At 39.9% G+C, this 22,855-nt stretch overlaps 1 long non-coding RNA gene across 8 annotated transcripts in view; it reads right to left on the minus strand.

Annotated features, from left to right (window-relative positions):
• The window catches only part of LOC119506949, a 233,622-nt gene extending 211,255 nt beyond the window's left edge, over positions 1-22,367 (minus strand). For 3 of the 8 annotated variants that reach the window (XR_005211074.1, XR_005211076.1, XR_005211069.1), the window contains exons 1-2: positions 22,268-22,365; positions 3,816-3,897 (exon numbers count right to left, since the gene is read on the minus strand). This is a non-coding gene — a long non-coding RNA (uncharacterized LOC119506949). Of the gene's footprint in view, positions 1-3,815; positions 3,898-4,494; positions 5,779-6,625; positions 6,933-22,267 lie in introns of those variants that run through there. The other 5 variants (XR_005211073.1, XR_005211072.1, XR_005211071.1 and 2 more) reach the window with 5 other exon arrangements.
• Positions 22,368-22,855: the final 488 nt, after the last annotated feature.

Raw genomic sequence — 22,855 nt, forward strand, 5'->3', positions numbered from 1 at the left:
CCATTAAAAAGAAGAGGATAACTGCCATTTTTTTCCATGTTGCTTGAAAGAAATAAGCATTAAAAGACAAAGTGTTTTAAAAGGTGGTGAATCCATCCCAGAGTAATTTGGGCAGATAATAAAAAACATATTTACAGCCTCCCCCTCCCCAGCCATGAGGATCTGGGGGAAGGTGTGGATGTGTTGGACATCCTCACCTGGACTGGTGTGGATGTTGTCACAAACATTGGGACTGGCAGTTTGATGTGCTGAGCCCTTGAGCATGGGACTTGCCCTTATGAAGCTCATTACCACAAAGGAGAGTCTAAACTTGCATGTAATGGTGCCTAAGTGTCTCCCCCTGAGTACCTCTTTGTTGCTCAGATGTGGCCCTCTCTCTCTAACTGAGCCATCTCGACAGGTGAACTCACTGCCCTCCCCCCTACATGGGACCCGACTCCCAGGGGTGTAAATCTCCCTGGCAATACAGAATATGACTCCCGGGGATGAATGTGGACCCGGCATCGTGGGACTGAGAGTATCTTCTTGACCAAAAGGGGGATGCAAAATGAGATGAAATAGTTTCAGTGGCTGAGAGATTTCAAATGGAGTCGAGAGGTCACTCTGTTGGACATTCTTATGCACTATATAGATAACACCTCTTAGGTTTTAATGTATTGGAATAGCTAGAAGTAAATACCTGAAGCTACCAAACTCCAACCCAGCAGTCTGGACTCCTGAAGACAATTATATAATAATGTAGATTACAAGGGGTGACAGTGTGATTGTGAAGACCTTGTGGATAACACCCCCTTTATCTAGTGTATGGATGAGTAGAAAAATGGGGACAAAAACTAAAGGACAAATGGGGTGGGATGGGGGGATGATTTGGGTGTTCTTTTTTCACTTTTATTTTTTATTCTTGTTCTGGTTCTTTCTGATGTAAGGAAAATGTTCAGAGATAGATTGTGGTGATGAATGCATAACTATGTTATCATACTGTGGACAGTGGATTGTATACCATGGATGATTGTACGGTGTGTGAATGTATTTCTATAAAACTGAATTTAAAAAAAAAAAAAAAAGGCTCTTCAAGTTAAAAAAAAAAAAAAAAAAAAAGGTGAATCAAGTGTATCAGCAAATATATCACCCACCCAAATGCAAATATAAGAGAATCCTTCTTGAAAATGAGTTATTGGAATTGTTTCTGCTTATGTGACTTAAAAATAGTTAATCTGAAATCAAAAATAATGTGTTCATAATATAGAAACATGCCTTAAAAAGTAGACAATAAAGTGGCCTGATCTAATAAAGCCTACTGGTCAAGTCAGTCCTATATGAGCAGTCTTTTGTGTTTTCCATTAAAAAAGGTGCCCCTTGGTGACCTCCCCAAGTCACCTCAAAGTTTTCTGATATAAGCTTGCTGACCATGAGGTAAGAAAGATTGGCACCAAGCTTCCAAAGTTGCAGAAAACTGCATGCTGAAAGGAAGTCTACCTTATATGTCGGTAGCCCACCCTGCTCAGAAGAGGGAAATCAACTCATTTGAACCAGGCTATATCTGGGATTAAAATAACTGCGAAAAAATTTCAATATGCATTAATTTTGCCCACAAGGATATTCTATGGGTAATCGTGAGTTTCTAATTACAGTGCTGTGCTTTAAATTTGCTGATTGACATGAATTTCAAATTGCATCTCAGTTTTAACTCATTTGCCCTATTAAATAGGTTGTCGGGTGATATTATTATCCTCCTACACGTCTAAAGACTTAGTGCAGCTGAAAGGTTAAGCAACTTCACCGCCATCACATGATGAACTCTTTTGTTTCATTCAAGCCCATTCTCTTCCTGCACCTGGAGAATGAATTTCACTCCCCCCTCTCCTCTCTGTAATAGTGACGTCCCCAAGGCCCATCCTCAATATGGGCTGGTCCATATTTAGACCTGCTGTCCTGAAGAAGGATCTAGGTGTTTCTAGGGAACTGAAAGAGGATGCTCCCAGAGCATCACTCAGCCCATGTCGCACTACCCTTGTTGCACAGGAAAGTACTCCAACATTGTGCAATGAGGAGCCCATTCCTCCTCTGCTTTACCCCAAGCCACCACTTCCCCTACCCCTGAGAAGTCACAGTGAGACATGCAGGACAAGGCCAAAGCAGCAACTTCATCTCTGGGGCTCTCTCACTTCTCCCTCAGCTGCCCTCACTCCTCAAACAGCATGAAATCCCCTTTGGTTTTTCGTACTCAAAAACACATCCTATCCTGTTCCCAAAGCTTCTTGCTGTCCCTGTTGACTAAATGATTTCTGTGAGTTCTTGCAACTGAGAAAGGAAGGAAATAATCCCTAGTTTCCTAACAGAGCCCTGTTCCCTTTTACACGTGGGAAAGGAGGAATGTAAAGGGAAGGCGACTTACACTTGTGGAGCATCCACTATATGCCAGGAACCCTGCTAAGCAAGTAGCATGTTTTAACTCATGTGTGGAGGTGAAACTTTCCATAGCTAACTATGCAAACTAGTCTGATACATTGTTCCGTTCATCACCAAGATGAAGTCTGACCAAAAGTTTGTTCCATCTAACTTGTGCCTCTGCTTAAGCTGTATTTATTTCCAGAAAGAAGAGCAAGCAAACACCTGCTGGAAGCAGTTGAGAACTGCAGCCTTTGCCCCTTGGCTCCACGGTGAACTACAAAGTTCCCAGCCAATGAAGCAGCGAGAACCCATCTCCATGCAGCTTCCACAGCCAGCGGAGCCCCCTTCCTGAAGCATGCGCGCTAAGCCCCCAACGCTGACCTTTGTTCACCTTTGCTCACCTTTCATCATAATAAAAGTAAATTCTCCACCTCTGGGTGGGATTTAGACGCCATTTTCTGAACATGCGATGTTAGTTAAAGTAGGTTCTAGCAGGATCAAGGACTGTGCATGATCCGAATCAGTGACGAAATCCCGCTGCCCACTTGCATCAGCCACCTGCACCCGTATCCCCTGCCTCCCTGTAAAAGAACCAAGCTCACCTCCCTTCAGGGAGAAGGTGCTTTTAGGACACAAGTCCTCCCTTCTCCATTCTTGGGCCAAAGAACAAAGTTCTGCTTTGCCTCGAATCTGGTTTCATTCTACTGGTGCAAGCAACCCTGGACAGGAGACCCGTTTCTAGGGCCCGACCCAAGGAGGGTGGGTAATAAGTTGTCCCCCACGATGGCAAGGGACTATACGAAACTTCCCTGACTCATCATGTCTCAGCCTTCCTCACTAATGCTGCGTGATGCAGTGACCCGTCGAAAATGCCCCTTCTGCCCTACAGCAGGAGCTCCAACTCAGCAAACAGCAACACAAGCCCTCAAGAGTTTGAAGCCTGTTATAAAAATGAAAAAGGAAAGTCCCTGATAGTCTGCTATAAAACACAATATTCAAGAACAAAACATAAAAAGTAAACACTGTGCACTGCTAAATATTTAAAAAGATGAAACGCTGCTACACAGATTCTGTTTAAGGTATGTAATTTCACACTTTCTAGAGGGAAAAATGTAAAATGCTATATGTATATATATATATATATATTTAAAAAAAGGAGGCACTTTGCAATTTATGTATTCGCTGAGGTCAATTCCCATAATTTCCAAGAAAAGAAAGAATCCCAGTGTCTAGTTAGAAAGGAAACTAAAGAGATGGAGTGGTTTGCATGCCATTATGTTTGCCTGAAGCATAAACCACATTTTACTTTATTTCAGTGGGGCTAGAACCTGGCTAAGAGATGCAGATGAAAGATTTCAAAATCAACTGCATAATTGGGATATACTTTGGTGCATTTTTCCCAAAGAAATAGAGATACATTTTACCTTCTGATCAACCTCATGCTGTCTATCGAATGACCCGGGGCAGAATCTCCTTTGTAGTTTCTTCATAAGTAGGAGGTAGTACCTAGCAGTGGATTATCATAATATCAATAACCACAATTAAATAAACAATGACAATATCAGTAATAATAATCATCACACCATTTATTCGAGGGAATGTTTTATGGCTTCTATTTCATCCTTTTAAAAATGCCTACAAATCAATGCAATCTGAATGCCACTAGAAAAATGGGGAAAGGACATTAACGAAAAATGCATAAACACAAAACAATTGTCAATAAAATTAGGAAAAATTGTTCAACCTTGACAATCAGTAGAGTAATATGAATTAGAACCAGACTGCATTTCTATTTCTTATTTGTTTTGCTAATAAAACTATCCAGTGTTGGTGAGAGTGTATGGAAACAAGCACTCTCACCCACCGCTGAGTCTTGGAAATTGGTAAGACCTCACTGGAGGACTCGGACATTTGGCAACTGGGATTAAAGTCATTATAATATGCATAACCTTGGATCCAGAAATCTTTTTTCTTCAAGCTGATTCTAAGATTGATAAAGACACGTACTAAAGACTTATGTATAAGGATGTTTATCACAGTATTACCTATAGAAGTAAAAAACAAAAATGCACTAAATAGAGTTAAATTAGTTTGGGCACATACCTCTGATGGAATATTGTGTAAGCTGAAACATCGTGCTTTAGCAAAATATTTTACAATACAGAAAATTAAAATATTTGTAGGAAAAAAAACATATCTAAAAGATATGGTATTATTCTGATGAATGCTGGGGCTTTGCAGAGCCCATTTAACTTCCCTGGGCCTCTATTTCATTTTCTTTGAAATCATTACATTGGACTGAGATCCCTTTCCAGTCTCGAATCTGAAGTTTCAAAGTGTCTTTGGTTTTGACCTGGAGAGGTTCCCTACTGTATTTCAGGGACAGCAGATAGTTTCTGGCACTTTCAGCTCTAGATCACGTCCTTGATTGCTCCATCAATGGTGTCGCTGACTCTGGCTGTGTCAATTTCACTCTGGTGGAGAGTCAGTTTGAACAGGTGGAAACACGTGGCACCACCCTGTAAGTTACACCACAGAGGCAAATTTGAGTTTCTTTTCAAAAGTGGATCCCATTTCACAATAGGGGCTGACACTCCCATTTAAGCTTAGCTGTTAGTCAAGCTTATATGAGTATTTACCTCCTGGCACAAGGCTATAGTCAGTCCTTCTAAAGAAATAAAAAGGTCGCTCGGACATGAAAGTATGGGAGGATAAAAAGGGTTTGAGAGGAGTAGAAAGAGAAACAATTTTGAAAAATGTGTAGTCCCTGAAGAAGACACATTGAATCTGGAAGGATGCTGTAGTGGGAGCAGGGTGGTGGGGGCAGGACTAGTGGGGCTAATACTGTGTATAACTTAAAGAATCAGGAAAGTAACGAGTCCCAAGGAAACAGAGAGGACGCCAGGTAAAAGGGTGGAAATCAGAGGAGGGAAAATAAAGACAAAAGGCCTACTTGGAATTTTATTTGGTGATTAGAGTAGAAACCATCAAACCCTGGGAACCATATCTTGCTGCCGTGGCCTGTCCACTGTGGATTGTCGATTCCTGCACTGGGCTAAAGAAATAATAGAGCTGACTCCACTCAGAGCAGAGTTTCTTTCAAAATAAACTCACCAGTTTAATCAGAAAGAGAATTATCTTCCATAATCCCCACTTAAGTTTCAAGTACACAGATAAATGCTCATTTGAATTTTGCAAAACTGGACTTGGCTAGGACGGTACTCTCTCCCACAGAATCAAAGTTAGGTTACTTTGCCTACTCTTGACCTATTATCAGCAACACATTTGCTTCCTCTTACCTTCCAAAAACATGCCAGTAGAACTCATCCACCCCTCAATCTAGCCAGCCAGGCAGCCATCCTTTCAAAACTATTTATTGAGTGCTACTATTTCATTAGACAATGGAAAAGACTTAAAATCCTAGAATTAATTGTGACTTCCCCTTCCTCTCCCTCCTCCCCCCACGTACAACCAATCTCTGTATTCACTACCAAAGTGATAGAATATTGATAATCTTGTTTTCTGCCTTTGTAATAAGCTCTCAAATCCCCACTACCCCTCTACCACCAAATCCTGTGACTTTCTGCTATCAGGAAGTGCTTTAGAAAGCATAGTTCCTACGTTTCAGTGCACTACTCAAAAACTTTTCATTTTTCTTCCTTTCTTATAGAACAAAATTCACACTCTTTATCAGGGAATTCGAAATACTCTCTTTCTATGCCTAATTCTCATCTTTCCATTTAATGCAACTTCCATTTGAATAAACACTGAGATTTCATACCTAGATGCCTTTGTTCAAGCTGTTTTCTGCCATAATGCCTGCCCAACCTTGTCCCCGTAACCTATATGTCAGCTACAAGTCAGTAATCTTTCCAGTCCAACTGGCAGAAACCCAGCTAACCCTACCCTGCAGAAAAAAAAGCAAAATTATTGGCTTAATGTATCAGAAAACTCCAGAAGTACAAAACAGCTCCAGGCCTTAGCGCATATCTGGATCTCATCAGGAATCTCTCTCCATTTCTCACCTCTGATTTCTTTATGGCAGCTTTGCTTTTAGGATCTCTGCATGTGGTGACTGATTAATCAAATTACAACAAAGTAGGGCATTGGGGGGGGGGGGGGACCAGTGCAGAGATACAAGCAGACAGACACTCCCTGGTGGAGCCTGTTTTTCGCTTGTGTCTGTAGCATTTTTGCAGGGTCTCAGGGCCATTTTCCACTCTACTTCTCTTACCAATGATTGGCCTTGGCCTTGGTCTAAAGAAAGACTTTGTGGCTCATCAGTCCCATCTGTCTGCTCCGGCCCTTCTAAGCTTCGTTGAATCCATATACCTGATGTATGAACCAAAGCGTTCATTTTAGTTGGCCATAATAATTTGGAGAAGCACATAGTTAAAAAGTACAAGTTAGAATAATGAGAATGATCTTAATTCTTGGACACATGCCTTACTAAGACAATTGCTGTCACTTATCTCTATAGTTTTTCTAATTCAACTGATGGGAGGTTAGTCAGCTTTCAAAATTCTCATGTCATAGTTTGGTTACCCTGGCACTAGGTGCAAGATGTGTGTAATAATCATGACAATTACTGTACAAACCATAAAACATAAGCCCCAGGTTATTTCACTGAGATCTCAAAAAGCAACTTTTGGCTTGAACTTCACAGTTGGTCATTAAATGTCTTCCACTAATATATATATATTTATATATATATAGAAATATATATATAAAGTAAGCTATTTCATGTATATGTGTATATATGTAGATATGTATATATATATGAAATAGCTTACTTTAAGTAACCACTAAACGACCAACAAGTAAAAAATTAAAGTCAATGCACCCTAGATTTGATGATTGCCTCATGATTTCTTCCCTGCTTTGAATTCTTGGATTGGAGTCTAAATTCCACCTCAGTAGTTTATCCTTAATCTCCATCCTGGCTTAGCACCAGTGTCCCTCAGATGTTTATCTCTCCATTGCTGGATTACTGCTCCTCAGTCATATATCGTCTATTTTATCTGCCTGAGCAGTGCAAGAAAATCAAAGGAGAAGGATTTTATTTTTGCCTTTTCATGATGTCATAAAAATTTTCATTTGGCAGTTCTCTTAAACATCTCCTAATCCAACTACTTATTTTATAGTGGATAAAATTAAGCCTAGAGAGGTTAGGAAATTGTTGATCAGCACACAGCCAGCTGGAGGCAAGGCAGAAGCTAACACCCAGCTCTACCTCAAGTACTAAAGAACTGATGCAAGAGGAATCTGAAAATAGTCAAGAGAAAAACCGAGTCCAGCCACACTGCGGTTGTCCGTGGACTACTCACCCCTCCCTAGTGCTCCTCTCCTTCAATGCACTTCAAGGACTGTGCTTCTTGCCTTCCCTGTGGTTGGGTGGGGCCATGTAAGTGGTTCTACCCATCAGATTGGGAGTAAATGGCACGTACCCAGTCACTGGGTCCCAACTCAGGAGAGGAGGCCATGTGGCTTGTTCATGCCTTCAGGCTAGGAGTAGAAGCAACACATAGCCTTCGCCTGGCCCATGACAGCACTGTCACTCATGATGTACACCCCTCCATTGAGCTGGGATGAACACAACATGGAGACCATCCCCTAGGTCCCTGATGAGGACTATTAAGACAGGGAGTGGAAGCCTCAGCTGACCCTTACTGGACCTGTTGGATGAGTGAGAAATAAGCCTTTGTTCCTTTAAACATTGAGATTGGAGAATATCTATTGATTGCATCATGATTTAGCCAACTCTGACCAATGCAATCATCCTGATCTTGCATAGTTATTTTAATGATTCATTTCTTATCTGGCATCTGTAAAGAAAAGAAGGAGGAACAATAAGAGTAGAGATTTTGAGTCAGTATGTGTGCTGGTTTGAATGTATTATGTCCCCCAAAAAAAGCCATATTCTTTGATGCAATCTTGTGGGGCACACATATTAGTGGGGATTAAGTTGGAATGTTTGGATTAGGTTGTTTGCATGGAAATGCGCCCCACCCAACTGTAGGTGATAACTCTGATGAGATATTTCCATGGAGGCGTGGCCCCACCCATTCAGGGTGGGCCTTGATCAGTGGAGCCATATAAATCAGCTGAGGGGCAGAGGGAACTCAGTGCAGCTGTGAGTGACATTTTGAAGAGGAGCTACAGCCAAGAGGGACACTTCGAAGAACACACTGGAACTGAGAGAGGAGCTTCAGCTTACAGAGACAGTTTGAAGATGGCTGCTGAAAGCAGACTCTTGCACCAGAGAAGCTGAGAGAGGACAAATACCCCAAGTGCAGCTAAGAGTGACATTTTGGAGGAACTGCAGCCTAGAGAGGAATGTCCTGGGAGAAGGCCATTTTGAAACCAGAACTTTGGAGCAGACACCAGCCACTTGCGTTTCCAGCTAACAGACATTTTCTGGACACCATTGGCCATCCTCCAGTGAAGGTACCTGATTGCTGATGTGTGACCTTGGACACTTTATGGCCCTAAGACTGTAACTGTGTAACCAAATAAACCCCCTTTTGTAAAAGCCAATCCGTCTCTGGTGTTTTGCATTCTGGCAGCATTAGCAAACCAGAACAGTATGGAATTCTGGATTTGAATGATAGTTCTATCACTTACTAGCTGTGTGACATTAAGAAATTTACTTAATCTCCCTGGGTCTCAGTTTCTTATATCATAGGGATAATAAAAGCATTTTAAAAGGTTGTTATGAAGAGTAAACAAGCTAAAATATAGCAGGTGTGTCACACTATCCTGAAAAGTTGAGACACTCAATAAATAGCAGCTTCATAGTATTAGTATATACAGACTGAGTCCTCTGAGTCCCAGGCCATTGCTCTGTCTATGACACTACCTCACTTCCAGGCAGTACCTGCTTCCATCAGACAGGAAAGAAATAGCATCATACTGCTAGGATTTGTGAACCCTATACCACCACCACCACCACCACCACTCCCACCCTGGGCAAAACTTTCATCAATCAGTAAACTCTTCAATTTTCCCCTCCCTCAGCTACTTAAATGTTAGAACTGGAACCTTATTTATATATAATGCCAATCGCTTTTAAAAAATTATTTAGGGTGGTAAACATTACTTATCACCAATGGCTTAAGGTAGACTAGTAGGGTAGCCAAGATGATTTCTTTAGAAAATATTTTTTCAATGAGCTTGGTTTTTCTTTTACATAGAAGAATGCAGTTTGGATAAAATTTTACCAGAAATGTAATTTAAATAGAGATAAGCTGATAAAGAGATAACAAAGGAGGTAGATTTTCTCAACTAGAAAAGAAAGCTTGACAGAGAAGATGCCCAGTTAATAAACATGGCCGCCCAGGAAAGGAGAATGAGTTCAAGTGATCAACTTGATGAAGCAACATAAATGATGGATTCTTGAGATTGCCTTGCAAGTGATTATCAGAGCTGTTTCAGCCCATTCACTTCTTTGGACCACAGAATTTTCATTTATGGTCTTACTCTTATTAACATGACAAGATCTTACAATAACTATCGAGATGCACTCGTGAATGGTTTCCCATGGACAGACTCTACTGGGTGTTCTGAGTTCATGCCTGAATCTTGTTAGGAGTGATTTAGACACTGGATGCAGAGCCAATGTTTATTTCTTGGAAAACTTGGGTTATGCCTTCATACGTTAGGTGTTTCCAAACTGAATTGTATTAATTGGTGTTCTAGTCTGCTAGACTGCTGAAAGCAATATACCAGAAATGGGTTGACTTTTAGCAATGGGAATTTAATAGTTCACAAGCTTACAGTTCTGAGGCTGTGAAAACATCCAAATCAAGGCATCATCAGGCAATGCTTTCTCCCTGAAGACTGGCTGCCAGTTCTGTCACATGGTAAGGAACATGGTGGCCTCTGCTGGTCTCTCCCTCCTCTTCCAAGTTTCACTGCTTTCCATGGCTTTCTCTCTTGGCTTCTGTGGCTTTCTTTCTGTTTGAATTTTATCCTCTTACAAAGGAATCCAGAAAGGATTAAGACCCAACCTGAATGAGGTGGGTCACAACTTAAGATTCTACTCACCAAAAGATGCTACTTACAATGGGTCCATACCCATTGGATTAACTTTAAGTATGTTCTGGGGTCCATACAGTTTCAAACCATCACAGATGGGTTTCTCCCCACCCCTGTTTAATTTTTGTTCACTCAAAAGTAAGGGTAACTTTTTTAATGATCTAAAGCAGACTGTGAGTTGGAATGACTAAAAGAAAACCAATTCATAGGATTTCACATGATGTATTTATGAATATATTTACTTCACAGAGCAGAATTTTCCTGAAATAAAATGATTTCTCCTTGTTCCCCCTAGGGATATGGATAGAAAAAGTGAAGCAATGTGGACACACGAAACATTTATTTATCTATGCCCCAACCAAGGTGGCTGGAGGCAGAACATGTTTTCAAGACAGAGAGATCTCATGTCCTCAGGGCCAGTTTATACATACACAAATTCATACCTTCATACATACACAAATTCTTCTGCTCATGGTCTGAAACATCAACTCACCCAAGTTTCTCCCCAGATGCCCCAATTGCTCTCCCTCTGCTTTGGAGCAAACTTAGACAGTGCTTGGCTTCATTGATGCTACGTCTTAGTACAATGCCATAAGCTCCCAAATGGAACCACAGTTCAGTTAAGCTTGCATCTCAGATTTTCTTGACTGCATATAAATGTACATTTTCAGTGCTTTTCCCCATCTGCAGTGGCAAGGATACAATTCCAGAGTCTTTTATTTCTCCTTATTTTATCTGTTTCTCCACAACTGCCAACTGACCAGCATACTTTAATTCCTAAAGTTTACTCACAAAACTCAGTTTATTTCTACCAACTACACTTGATAATGTCTGCTCGTCCAATGTAATAGCTTTCCTAATTTCATCCATACTGCCATTCAATACTTGCAACCGTGAGCAAAAATACAGCTTTCCCCAAGAAAATGCTGCTCCGAAATGTTAACAAGGGTTTTGAAGGGAGGAAAAGAGTATTTGATTTTTTGAAAGTTTGAGAAGTGCTGAGTTAAAGATTTTTAAAAGATCTTTATTTCACATTTCTTTCAGAACCCTTACTGTGGATGTGCCGCTATAAAACGCATATACTCAAAGGGGGATACAAACATGTGATTCCTTCTACTATGTGACCGTGATTCACCTTCATAACTTGGTTTACTGTCATAGACACTCTGCATATGAAAAATAGAGTATTATATTTAGCAGCAGCTAATCTGGGATTCCTATGCAACATTCCCTAAAATAGTCCCATTAATGACTTATGTGGCAGTCTTTTTTTGCTACAGTTATCCAATTTATTTATGACATGACTTTAATGAAAGAGATTTCTGATAGCCTCAAAAAATTATTTAAGAACTATAGGGTAGGGGGTGATGTCATCAACATGGCAACGTGAACAGTTACTGAAAACTTCTCTCCAGAGATTAAAAAAAAAAAGACAATTCTGAATTGTTTGAAACTCTGGAAGATGATATGGACTGGAGAAGTTCCCTGCAAATGCTGAATTAAAGACAGAGAAGAAGTATCAGGTAGGAATCTTCCATCCCAGACCAACCAGTCCTCTCCCCTCCCCCTCACTTAGTCTCAGTGTGGGAAAGGACAGAATCAGCAGACAGGACCCCTCCCAACAGGGGCACAGTCTATAAAATCTCTCACAGCAGTGAGATATATACCTGCCATTTGAAGACTGGGGGACAGAGGAGGACATTTCAAGGCCCAGGTCAATGAGGGACAAAGATACTGAGAAAACGTGGATAAAGACTGTGTTTCCAGCCCTAGGTCTGAAAGCCCTTCCTGCACTCTTGAGGGAAGCAGCAGCCTGCAGACATTTCCTTGCCTTGGAGACAGCTGGAGGGCTGGGTCAGCTGAGGGAGTACTTTACCACAGGTGGAGCCCCACGTTGAGCCAGATTCTGGCTGACAAAGTGAGGGCGTAGGAATCCCACAGTTTCAGCTCCCCTGTGCAGATGCAGCCTGTGCTCAGAGGCAAAGCAATCTCTGAAGATGATTAAGTTACTGGGCAACACCATCTGCTGGATGGTCCAGAAAGTGCAAGGGAATTGAAACTGTTTAAAAAGATCCAGACCCTTTCTTAGGATCACAGGAGCTGGTCTACATGCCCTGGATGGAAACCCAGCCCTGGTTTGGCTGAGAAATATGGAAGATCCAACTGTTAAAGCAGGGCTCTAAAACTCAAGTCTTGCTGGTTGGTGGAAAACAGAGCACCACTGGAAGCCAGCAGATTTGTATTACCATACATAATGAACTTGCTGGGGTGCCCAGTGCCTACCTCCCATCTTTGTGGCAGGCCACAGTGGACACCTCATTTTGGGGAGAAAACTGGGGGGCAGATCCAATCTGACAACTGGCCAGTGAGAGAAACAAAGAAAAGATAGAGATCAAAGACAACAAACAAGAAGAGCCTAGGAAAAAGAGATAAAACAACAATCAGAATAAAATAATCAAGAAAATCAGAAGCCTAGACAGCAAAAAATCATGAGCCACACCAGGATACTTGAAGATATGGGCCAGTCAAACAAACAAACACCTCAACTGAGATTCAGGAGGTGAAACAACTACGTAAAGATTTTCAAACAAATCTCTGAATCAAGTCAATGAGTTGAAAGAAAATGTGACAAAAAAGATGAAGGATATAAAGAAGACACTGGGTGACCATAAGGAAGAATTTGTAAACTTCAAAAAACAAATGGCAGAGCTTATGGGAATGAAAGGCACAACTGAAGAGACGAAAAACACAATGGAGATATACAACAGCAGACTTGGAGAGGCAGAAGAAAGGACTACTGAACTAGAGGACAGAACATCTGAAATCCTACACACAAAAGATCATATAGGAAAAGAATGGAAAAATAGGGTCTCAGGGAATTGAATGACAACATGAAGCACACAAATATATGTGTTATAGGTGTCCAGAAGAAGAAGAGAAGGAAAAAGGGGGCAGAAAGAATAATAGAGGAAATAACCAATGTTATGAAAGACATAAAATTACAGGTCCAAGAAGCTCGCATGCCACAAACAGAATTGATCCAAATAGACTTACTCCAAGGCACTTACTAATCAGATTTTCAAATGTCAAAGACAAAGAGAGAATTCTGAAAGCAGCAAGAGAAAAGCAATCCATTACATGCAAAGACTAAGTGCAGATCTCTCAGCAGAAACCATGGAGGCGAGAAGCAGTGTTATGTTATATTCAAGACATTGAAAGAGAAAAACTGCCAACCAAGAATCCTATATTCAATAAACTATCCTTCAAAAAATGAAGGAGAGTTTAAAATATGTACAGATAAACAGACACTGAGAGAGTTCATGAACAGGAGACCTCCTCCACAAAAAAATACTAAAGGGAGTGCTATAGACAGGTAGGAAAAGATAGGAGAGAGAGGTTTGGAGAAGAGTGTAGAAATGAAGATATCAGGAGATGGAAAAAGGGTAGAGATCAGGCATTTGATGCTGAAGGAGTATAGAATGTTCAAGAGGATTGATTGTATAGATCCAGAAATGAATAACACAACACTGTGTGATGGTAGCACAATTTTCTAAGTACACTGAACAAAGATGACTATGAGTACAGTTTGAAGAGGAAGGTTAGGGGTATGTATGACACCAGAAGAAAGACAGAAGATAAAGACTCTGGTACTGTATAACTTAGTGAAACTTAGAGTGGTCAATGATTGTGATTAAATATATGAATATAAGAATGTTTTTACATGAGGGAGAACAAATGAATGTCAACTTTGCAAGGTGTTCAAAATGGTTTAGTATTGGGGAAAAATACAATTAATGCAAACTAGAGTCTTAGTTAACAGTAACATTGCAATATGCTTCCATTAATTGTAACAAAGGTAGTATACCAAAGCTGAATGCCTGTAAGAGGGGGATATAAAGGAAAGGTATGGAATTCTTGGCATTGGTATTGTTGTTTGACCTTTTTATTGTATTTTGTTTTATTTTATTTTATTTTTTCTATTTTTTATTCATAATTTTTTTTTTATTTTTATTTTTCTCCTTTCTTTTTCTCCTCTTTCTCTTTCTTTGTGGAAAAAATAGAAATGTCTTCATATGGATTGTGGTGGTAAATGTATAATTATGTGATTATACTGGGAACCATTGATTGTTTACTTAGGAGGAAATATAAGGTATGTGAATAAAACTGTTTAAAAAATAAACAGAGATACAAGTGCTGGAAAAAATGTGGAAGAGGAGTGTACCTAAAAAAATGTATAAGGCTCTATATTTTGTTACTGTCACTCATATAGAAAAAGAGACCATTTTAAATGTTCAATAAAATTGAAAGTTTAAGGTATAAAAAAAATTAAGGCTGTGGGCATAGGATGAGAACATAACTCATATTTTATATATATTTGTTTACAGGCTCAGTGTTCCATAAATCATGAATCAATCTCTTGATAATTCAAGATTAGATGCACATACAAGTTAACAATAACACTTCTATTTAAATAAAATGTGTATGTGTTTGACGGTATTTGGAAATTTGTAATGAAAGTTTACATTGATCAAGTTGATAAAATACTTTACTATGTTATAGGCATTGGACTAAGCTTTTTAAAATTTTATTGTAGTAACTTATATATAAAACCCAAATTTTCCCATTTTAACCATTTTTAAGTGTACAATTTAGTGGTTTTAATTATACTCACAATATTGTGACCATTACCCCCATCCATTACCAAAACTTTTTCATGGCTCCAAAGGAAAACTCTGTATCCCTTAAACAATAAGTCCCCATCCATCCCTCCCTCCAACCCCCAGTAACCTGTAATCTACTTCTGTCTGTGAATTTGCATATTCTAGATATTTCATGTAAGTGTAATCAGATATCTGTCCTTTTGTGTCTGGCTTATTCACTCAACATAAGGTTTTCAAAGTTCATCCATGTCTATACATACACCTTAAGCCCATGGGCTTATGCACTGTTTTATTGTCATGCCCCCTTTACAGATGAAGAAATTGGTGGGCAGAAAAGCAGCTCACCCCAGATAGCAGAGCTAGAAGTGGTAAGCTAGGATTCATGCAGCACTATTTAATACCAGACGCTGTTGGTGATATTGGTTAACGGCTAGCGTATTAAAAGGGAGGACCAATAAATATAATAGTAAAAAAAAAAAAAAATTCAGCATACAGATTTCAGAACTGAAATCTTCTAAAGCATAAAATGTAGCCCCATTGGCTATGATGAACCCCACCACTGAAATGAATCCAGCCCATCTGATCCAAGTCCTGGTGGCCATAGCACATGGCATCTTGGCTGAAGAATTATTTTTTTATTAGAAGTTCTAGGAGTTGCTGAACAAACCTTATAAGTGCAGTGGACTGCCCGGTGGTCTGTGTGTCTGTCCTGCTGGGGGACTGGTGCTGACCTCCTCAGAGCGTGATGCTGACTCTAATGCCAGCAGCACTGGCAATTCTGAGCCTGGGGGATGTCTCCACCTTCTGGAGACCAGGTGACCCCAGCATGACAGGACAGAAAAGCCAGGAAATCAACTCTCCTCCCAAGCAGCCCTCCACCCTCAACTGACAGTATTGGTCTATAAACACCCCAACTCCCTGCCTCCTCAGGGGAAGTAACTCTGAGGCATGTTTCTACACCGACTTCCAGAGTTTTCTGAGAGACACTAAGTTCCAGTTGCCCATGGGGATAGCTGATTGGCTGGCATCCATCTCCTTCCATCTTACTCCCCAACTCGCCTACCAGTAATTTCTGGTACCACCTTCCGAATAAACCACTTGCACTCAAAACAAACAAGCAAACAACAAACAAACTATAAGGTAAAAATTAAATGAAAACAGAGCCATCAGAGTAAAATGAAAATATGGGAAAATGTGCTAAAATAAAGCCAGAGTAAATAAATTGATAAATAAAAAAGATAAAAAAGCGTATCCTAAAAAACCCTATACAAAAGCTAATGGTGGGTCAAAATTGCCTCTCAGCTTCCTAATAATCCAATCAAAAAGGGAAACAGTCAGTTCCACCATAGATAAGAGCCACAAGATCAAAATGTAGCAGTTGCTTTGGTCCTGTGGGCTGAGAAATTATCTCCTCTAGATCTTGAAAGAGGCACCAGTGTGTGATTCAGCAGAGTGGTTCCCAAACCAGGCTACGCATTAAAATCACCTGAGGTTTGTGAGCTACAAAATTCCCAGTCCCCACCACAGAGCTTCTTAATCTACATTTTTAATAAGGTCCTTATATGATTCTTCTGCCAGCCTGGAAGATAAGAAATTGGGAACTCCTATTTTGATAAACAGTAAAAACAATGACCTTAGCCCCAAGATTTCACCTTCACAAGGAAACATGCACTCAATTACTAGAATGTATTCCTTTAATGTGTATTCAATTGTCTGACTGTTCAATGGCAGAGGAATTTCCTATAAATAAAAATAATAATTGATCCCTACTTCTCTGAAAGCTTGTGATTCTGTTACCCAATTGAAGTATTCAATAAAGCAGTGAATATGTATTTGGAAACACTCAGCTATATTAAAACACAACTTAAAAACAAAAGACTTTCATTTATAAGCATACTCTTTTCTCTCTAACTCAAAACCATCAACATTAATTGGCGACAGAATTCTCCACTTCTGAAAGCTATATAAACAAACACAGATGTCAAACAAGAAACAAATTGATAGGGTACACAAAATTATCTCAGTTGCCTTACAAGGTGACACTGAATATATTAAACAAAAGTTGGAAAGAAAATTTAATTTACAAATCTCTCAAGAATATTGGTTTCATATTACAACGGTTAGTCTTTTACTATGAATTTTCCCTCAGAAAGAGAACACCAAAGAAAAATAATCTCTAAAAATTTTCACACTCTAGTACAAAACAATAAAACAGATCAGAAATTATCTAATCAATGTTGGAAGAAATGTCAAAATACAAGCAGAGATTTACATTTCTTCCTGGGTGCTGACAATTGCTTAGTTTTGAAAGAAAAGGAATGGAAATTTTTAAAGGACGTGCTCAACAGATAAGAGAAAGACAAGGATTCCTCCAAGAGTGATGAGAACTCCATCAGCTTCGGGTCAAGAAGACACCTCTCCACAAATTGCTGCTCTTTGTTGAAAATGCTAAGGATCATGGGGCATTGTTCCTCTTAGTTATCTCCAGTTCGAAAAAGAGCAAAGAAAGAAACAGCCAGCAATGGTGAAACTGACAGGAAAATAAATGTTGGTTTTATCAAAGGAAGAACTCTCTAACAATTAGATGAAAGGGCAAGTTTCCTGACATTAGACGAGTTCAGAAAGGAGCCAGCGGACCATTTGACTGAGATGTTATGGAACAGTAGTTCTCAAACTCTAGCATGTATCAGAATCACCAAGAAGGCTTGATAAATCAGTTTGCTAGACCAGATCTCCAGAGTTTCTGATCCATTGTGTTTAGTGGGGGAGCCTACAATTTGCACATCTAACAAATTCCCAGGTGATGCTAACACTGTTGGTTTTGGACCATACTTTGAGAACCTCACTTGGAGAGTAGAGGTTACACATTCTCATGCTTACAGGGTCTGAGTGCTAATCTGAGTGCTGCCCAGGGCAGGTGTTCTAGTTTGCTAATGCTGCTGGAATGCAAAACACCAGAAATGGATTGGCTTTTTTAAAAGGGGTTTTATTTGGTTACAGTCTTAAGGCCATAAAGTGTCCCTCAGTAAAGGATACCTTCACTGGAGAATGACCAATGGTGTCCGGAAAACCTCTGTTAGCTGAGAAGGCACGTGACTGCAGTGTGCTCCAAGTTCTGGTTTCAAAATGGTTTCCTCCCAGGATGTTCCTCTGTAGGCTTCAGCTCCTCAAAAATGTCACTCTTAGTTGCTCTTGGGACATTTTTCCTCTCCTAACTTCTGGAGCAAAAGTCTGCAGCTTTCTCTTATCTGCAGCTCCTGTCTCAGCTTCTCTGCATTCTTCAAAGTGTCCCTCTTGGCTATAGCAAGCTCGCTTCTTCTGTCTGAGCTTATATAGTGCTCCAGTGAACTAATCAAAGCCCATGCTGAATGGGCAGGGCCACATCTCCATGGAAACTATCCAATCAGAGTCATCACCCACAGTTGAGTGGGTCACATCTCCATGGAAACACTCAAAGAATTACAATCTAATCAACCATGATACATTTGCCCACACAAGATTACATGAAAGATAATGGCATTTTGGGGAACATAATACATTCAAACCAGCACAACAGGTGTGCAGGATCAATGTATACCAGAATTCCAAAATTTTATGTGAGATCTCTTGATTTTTAAGTATTGACATCTGAGGAGAAACAGAAATGTTTAAACACTGAGTGAGCTAAACAATACACATCATGGGCCTAGCTAGCACCAATTACTGAGAATTTGCAATCTCTCTTGCAGAGGGATTCCTGCTACAGATAGCAATTTTTGTTTATATAAATAAAAACATATATATATGTATATATAATGACCTTCTAAAATCAGCAGTCAACTTCAAAGACCCAAGAGTCTTTTACAAAAATAATAAGTATACCACAATATCTTCCATTTTTTAATTTACTAAATACCTTTATTTTGTATCTCATTTTATCTTTAAAACCATAAGAAGTGGGGACTTTACTATTTCCATTTTCAAGATTTAGAAACAGAGGTTGAATACCCAGTTTTAAAACTCTAGCATGGAGAACTTGTACCATTTTCTTTGAGCTATAACTTTAAGCTTTTAAGAGTTATTCACGGCCGTGTCTAAAAGATTTACTTATAACTTTTGGAAAACCAACATTTCAAAAGTCTAAAAAGGGTAGAAAATGTAGATTTGGATTTGGATTCAGACTGTTTCAAGGCAGGTGGGTTGGGCAATCACCAAGGTACCCTCCTCAGCAACAAATAATTACTGAGTAATATGAAATTCAAAGTACTATGCTTACTAAAATGGAACTTCATGGACATAAAGTACAAATGTCCAGGCCCGCCCCCAAGGTTTCTGACTCAGAAGGTACAAAGTGAATGGGAAAGAGTGACCTTTTCAGCAATTGCTTGTCATTTACACTCACATGTGCGCCAAAAAGGCTGAATTTTGAGGGGAAATGTTTTACCTCACTCTTTTCTAGTTGATCAAAAATCTTGACTATAAACAGAAAAACAAATTCATTATATGGATCTTCATGTTAAATCATTCCAATGGGATGAAAAAAAATCTATTTTGTTTTTAAAGATAGCCAGAGAAAAAGATGACTCTGTTTTTCTGATAAGACTTTTCTATGTCCGAAGAACCTTCAGTTCAGGAAATTATTCTTTTCAGGCTAAAGTCTTCCAAATGGAGCATGCATAGTCTATGTTCTCTTAATTCCTGATCACAAGGCACATTATCCTGTCTAGTGCCTGTATGTAATTCAACACATGCCACAGTCCAAGGCCCATGGGATCAGTGAAGTTTCTTAACCATGTTTCTTTTAAGGAAGAAAAGGAAGAATGACTAACTTTCGAAACAGAACATCGGAATACAAGTACATGTCTTCCAAATAGTTAAAGTTCAAACCATCTTAGAAATGCATGGTCAATTGGATATTTCATATAAATTTGATAGAAATGTATGTATCTATTGATAAAACATCCCAATCCAGCCTCCATGCTCTCGATCACTCATTGATAGCTCAATGGAATACTTTTCTTCCCATTTCCCTGGGTGGTGAAATAAGGAACACATGGACTTGACCATCACACTGGCATGGCTGAGTGCCTTAAAGCCCATCACTTAACTTCTAGGGGTCTTAGAGTCCACTTTTGTCTGAAAAAAAATAATAAGTGGGAATAATTATACTTATTTACTGGTGCCTTTATGAGGTACAAATGAAAGAAAGGCCTGCATGTAGTTTCCCCAATTCATTTTTATTTCTGTCCTGTCTTCTTTCCTACTTCCCCAGCCTTCACCATTTGCTATTAAGTTGGGTGAGTGAGTATCAGGGTTTCTCAACCTTGGCACTATTGACATTTGGGGACAGATAACTAGTTTTTGTAGGGGTCTGTCCTGTGCATTATGGGATGTTTAGCAGCATCCCTGGCCCAACCTTGCCTTCTACCCTTCGGATGCCGCACTCCCCAAACACACACATTTGTGACAACCAAAAAACATCTCCAGACATTTCCAAATATCCCCCGGGGACGGGGGGCAGGGGGAGCAAAACTGACCCCAGATAAGAACCACTGGTGTAAATACAGGGACAACTGTAAGGAACAGGCAACTTTTGCTTGCAATTCTGACCACTCGTCTGAGAGAAGAGAAATAAGTGAGCAGACTTCAACCTCTCTCTCTTTAAGTTGTAGTGTTAGAGGCTAAAAAGGAGGAATCATCAAAGTAATGGATGACTCCTTCACTTAGGTAGTATGTATTTGAGAACGACAAAGACAGAAACAAAAGATAAAAATCACATTTCTGAGATGCTTCCATCTTCAAGCCAACTTTTAGATTACGACCCCATTAAAAAAGTAATTTCTTCCTTCCCCTACTCTATCTCCCCCTTCTGGCATCATTTTGTCCTTAATAAATTAGCATCACACACACAAAAACCATACTAAAATATATAGCTTTATTGAAGAAATTTCTAAGGCATAGTATCAGCGAGAGAGGAGAGTATCTTGAATAAATAGATTGTTGTTTTAAATTGAATTCATGATACTATTAAGTTTTCAACCTCATAGTCTGGAGAGGAGCATTTCAAAGATAAGCTATCTTGATAATTTCATTTCAAAGACAGGTAATAAGTGGAATACAAGAATTCTCAGGGAACTCCAGACAGGCATAAAGTACTTTGTGCAACCAGCCACCATTCTGAGGCTTCTCAAAGAGGTTTTCTGCACAGCCAGGCTGAGAAGCTGCAGGATTTGTGGTAACGGCTCAGCCTATGTGGTGATGATAGACTGCTTGATTCATAAATTCAGAAGGAAAGGGATAGAAGGGGAGGACAAGGTGAAGGGCAGGACTAAAATGAAGAGATGAAAAACATAAGGGAAAACATGGTCAGGTGAGGAAAGAAAAAAGTGGTCATGAATTGCACGTTTGGATATGCTGTGCTTCTGAGAAAATGTGACAGAAAAAATATGAAATATGTTCTTCCACCTACAATATATTCCTCCTCCCTCTCACATCTTATTTTATAGCCAACAAATGTCCTCAAATATATACAACACTGATCTACTCTGACAACTGTGTGTGAGATACACGTCTTTTCAGAGCCAGAAATGTCCTCTGTACCGAGAGACCCACCGTGATGAGCAGGGAGAAGAGTGTTTCTCTCACTCCTGTATGAATAAGAAAATTGAAGATTAAACAGAGCTTCCCTTGTGCTTTGGAACGTGTGCTTAATTTTATCAGGCACCCTAGTGATTCAAGGTCTTAATGAGTAAAAAAAAAAAAAAAAAAAAAAAAGCAACTTCCCTCAAACTTGCTGGACTTACTTTTATTCAAATGAAAGACTTGCAAGCCTGGAAAAAATAAAGAGGAAAAGACCCCTCACAGGAAAAAAAATAAAATAAAATAAAGCTCTGCGAAAAAGTAGAAGTAGCACATCAAGAATATTTAAGAGCATCACAGAGTTTATAAGGCTGTGTAGTATCTTAAGAGCGTTAGAAAATACGCACGCAAGACTCTGGCGTGATCTGTCCCTGTAAAATGCTCCCCGCATGCACTGGCCTTAAGAGATAGAAAAGGTATCTGTACCCAGTGCTGCTCATCTTCCAGAAAAGGAGCAGTAAATAAGGGCAGTGCCCGTTGATTTGTAGGCCCTAAGGTATATGGTTTCAACAGAAAGATTAGGGAAGTGAGCTCTGAGCGTCAGCTTCCGCAGCACTTACTTGGGTTGTCTCTGCTGGAGCAGGGCTTCTCTCCGCAGTGCATTTCAAGGTTGTCCCCCCTGCCTTCCCTCTAGGCTTGAACCTCTGCCCTGTCAAGCCCTCCCCAACATTTGACTCCTCACCTCCCTTCATGTCCTTGAGGAATAGCATTTGAGTTAAAGAATAGCTTGCAGTTAAAGAATAGCTGCAAAGATCAATGCCTCAGGCATGGCCATGCCTCAGGTGTCTGCAAAGATCACGTGTCTCCTGACCACATTCCCAGTCAGGAGTCTCACCACCCTCCACCCTCCAGTCAAGCCTTGCAGAGGTACAGATGGAAAAGTAAGGTTATCAGCCAATTTTCTCAGTGTAAAATCTCAGCAACAAAAAACACAACTGCTTTGATATTCAAAACAAACACAGGGTCCTAAAGCTACGTCTCTTTTGTCAATGCCCTTTGTTTGGTTTCCTGGTAGCTCTGTTTCTTTGGGGAATAATCAAGAACAGATTCATACTGCCTCAACTCTCCTCAAACAAGCCTAGATGGGCAGAGCTGCCTTAGTTTGCCGTCTGCTACATGGAAGCCATGCCAGATGTGGATTTTCCTTA

Source organism: Choloepus didactylus, chromosome 12, assembly GCF_015220235.1.
Source record: "Choloepus didactylus isolate mChoDid1 chromosome 12, mChoDid1.pri, whole genome shotgun sequence".
NCBI classification, from domain to species: domain Eukaryota; kingdom Metazoa; phylum Chordata; class Mammalia; order Pilosa; family Megalonychidae; genus Choloepus; species Choloepus didactylus.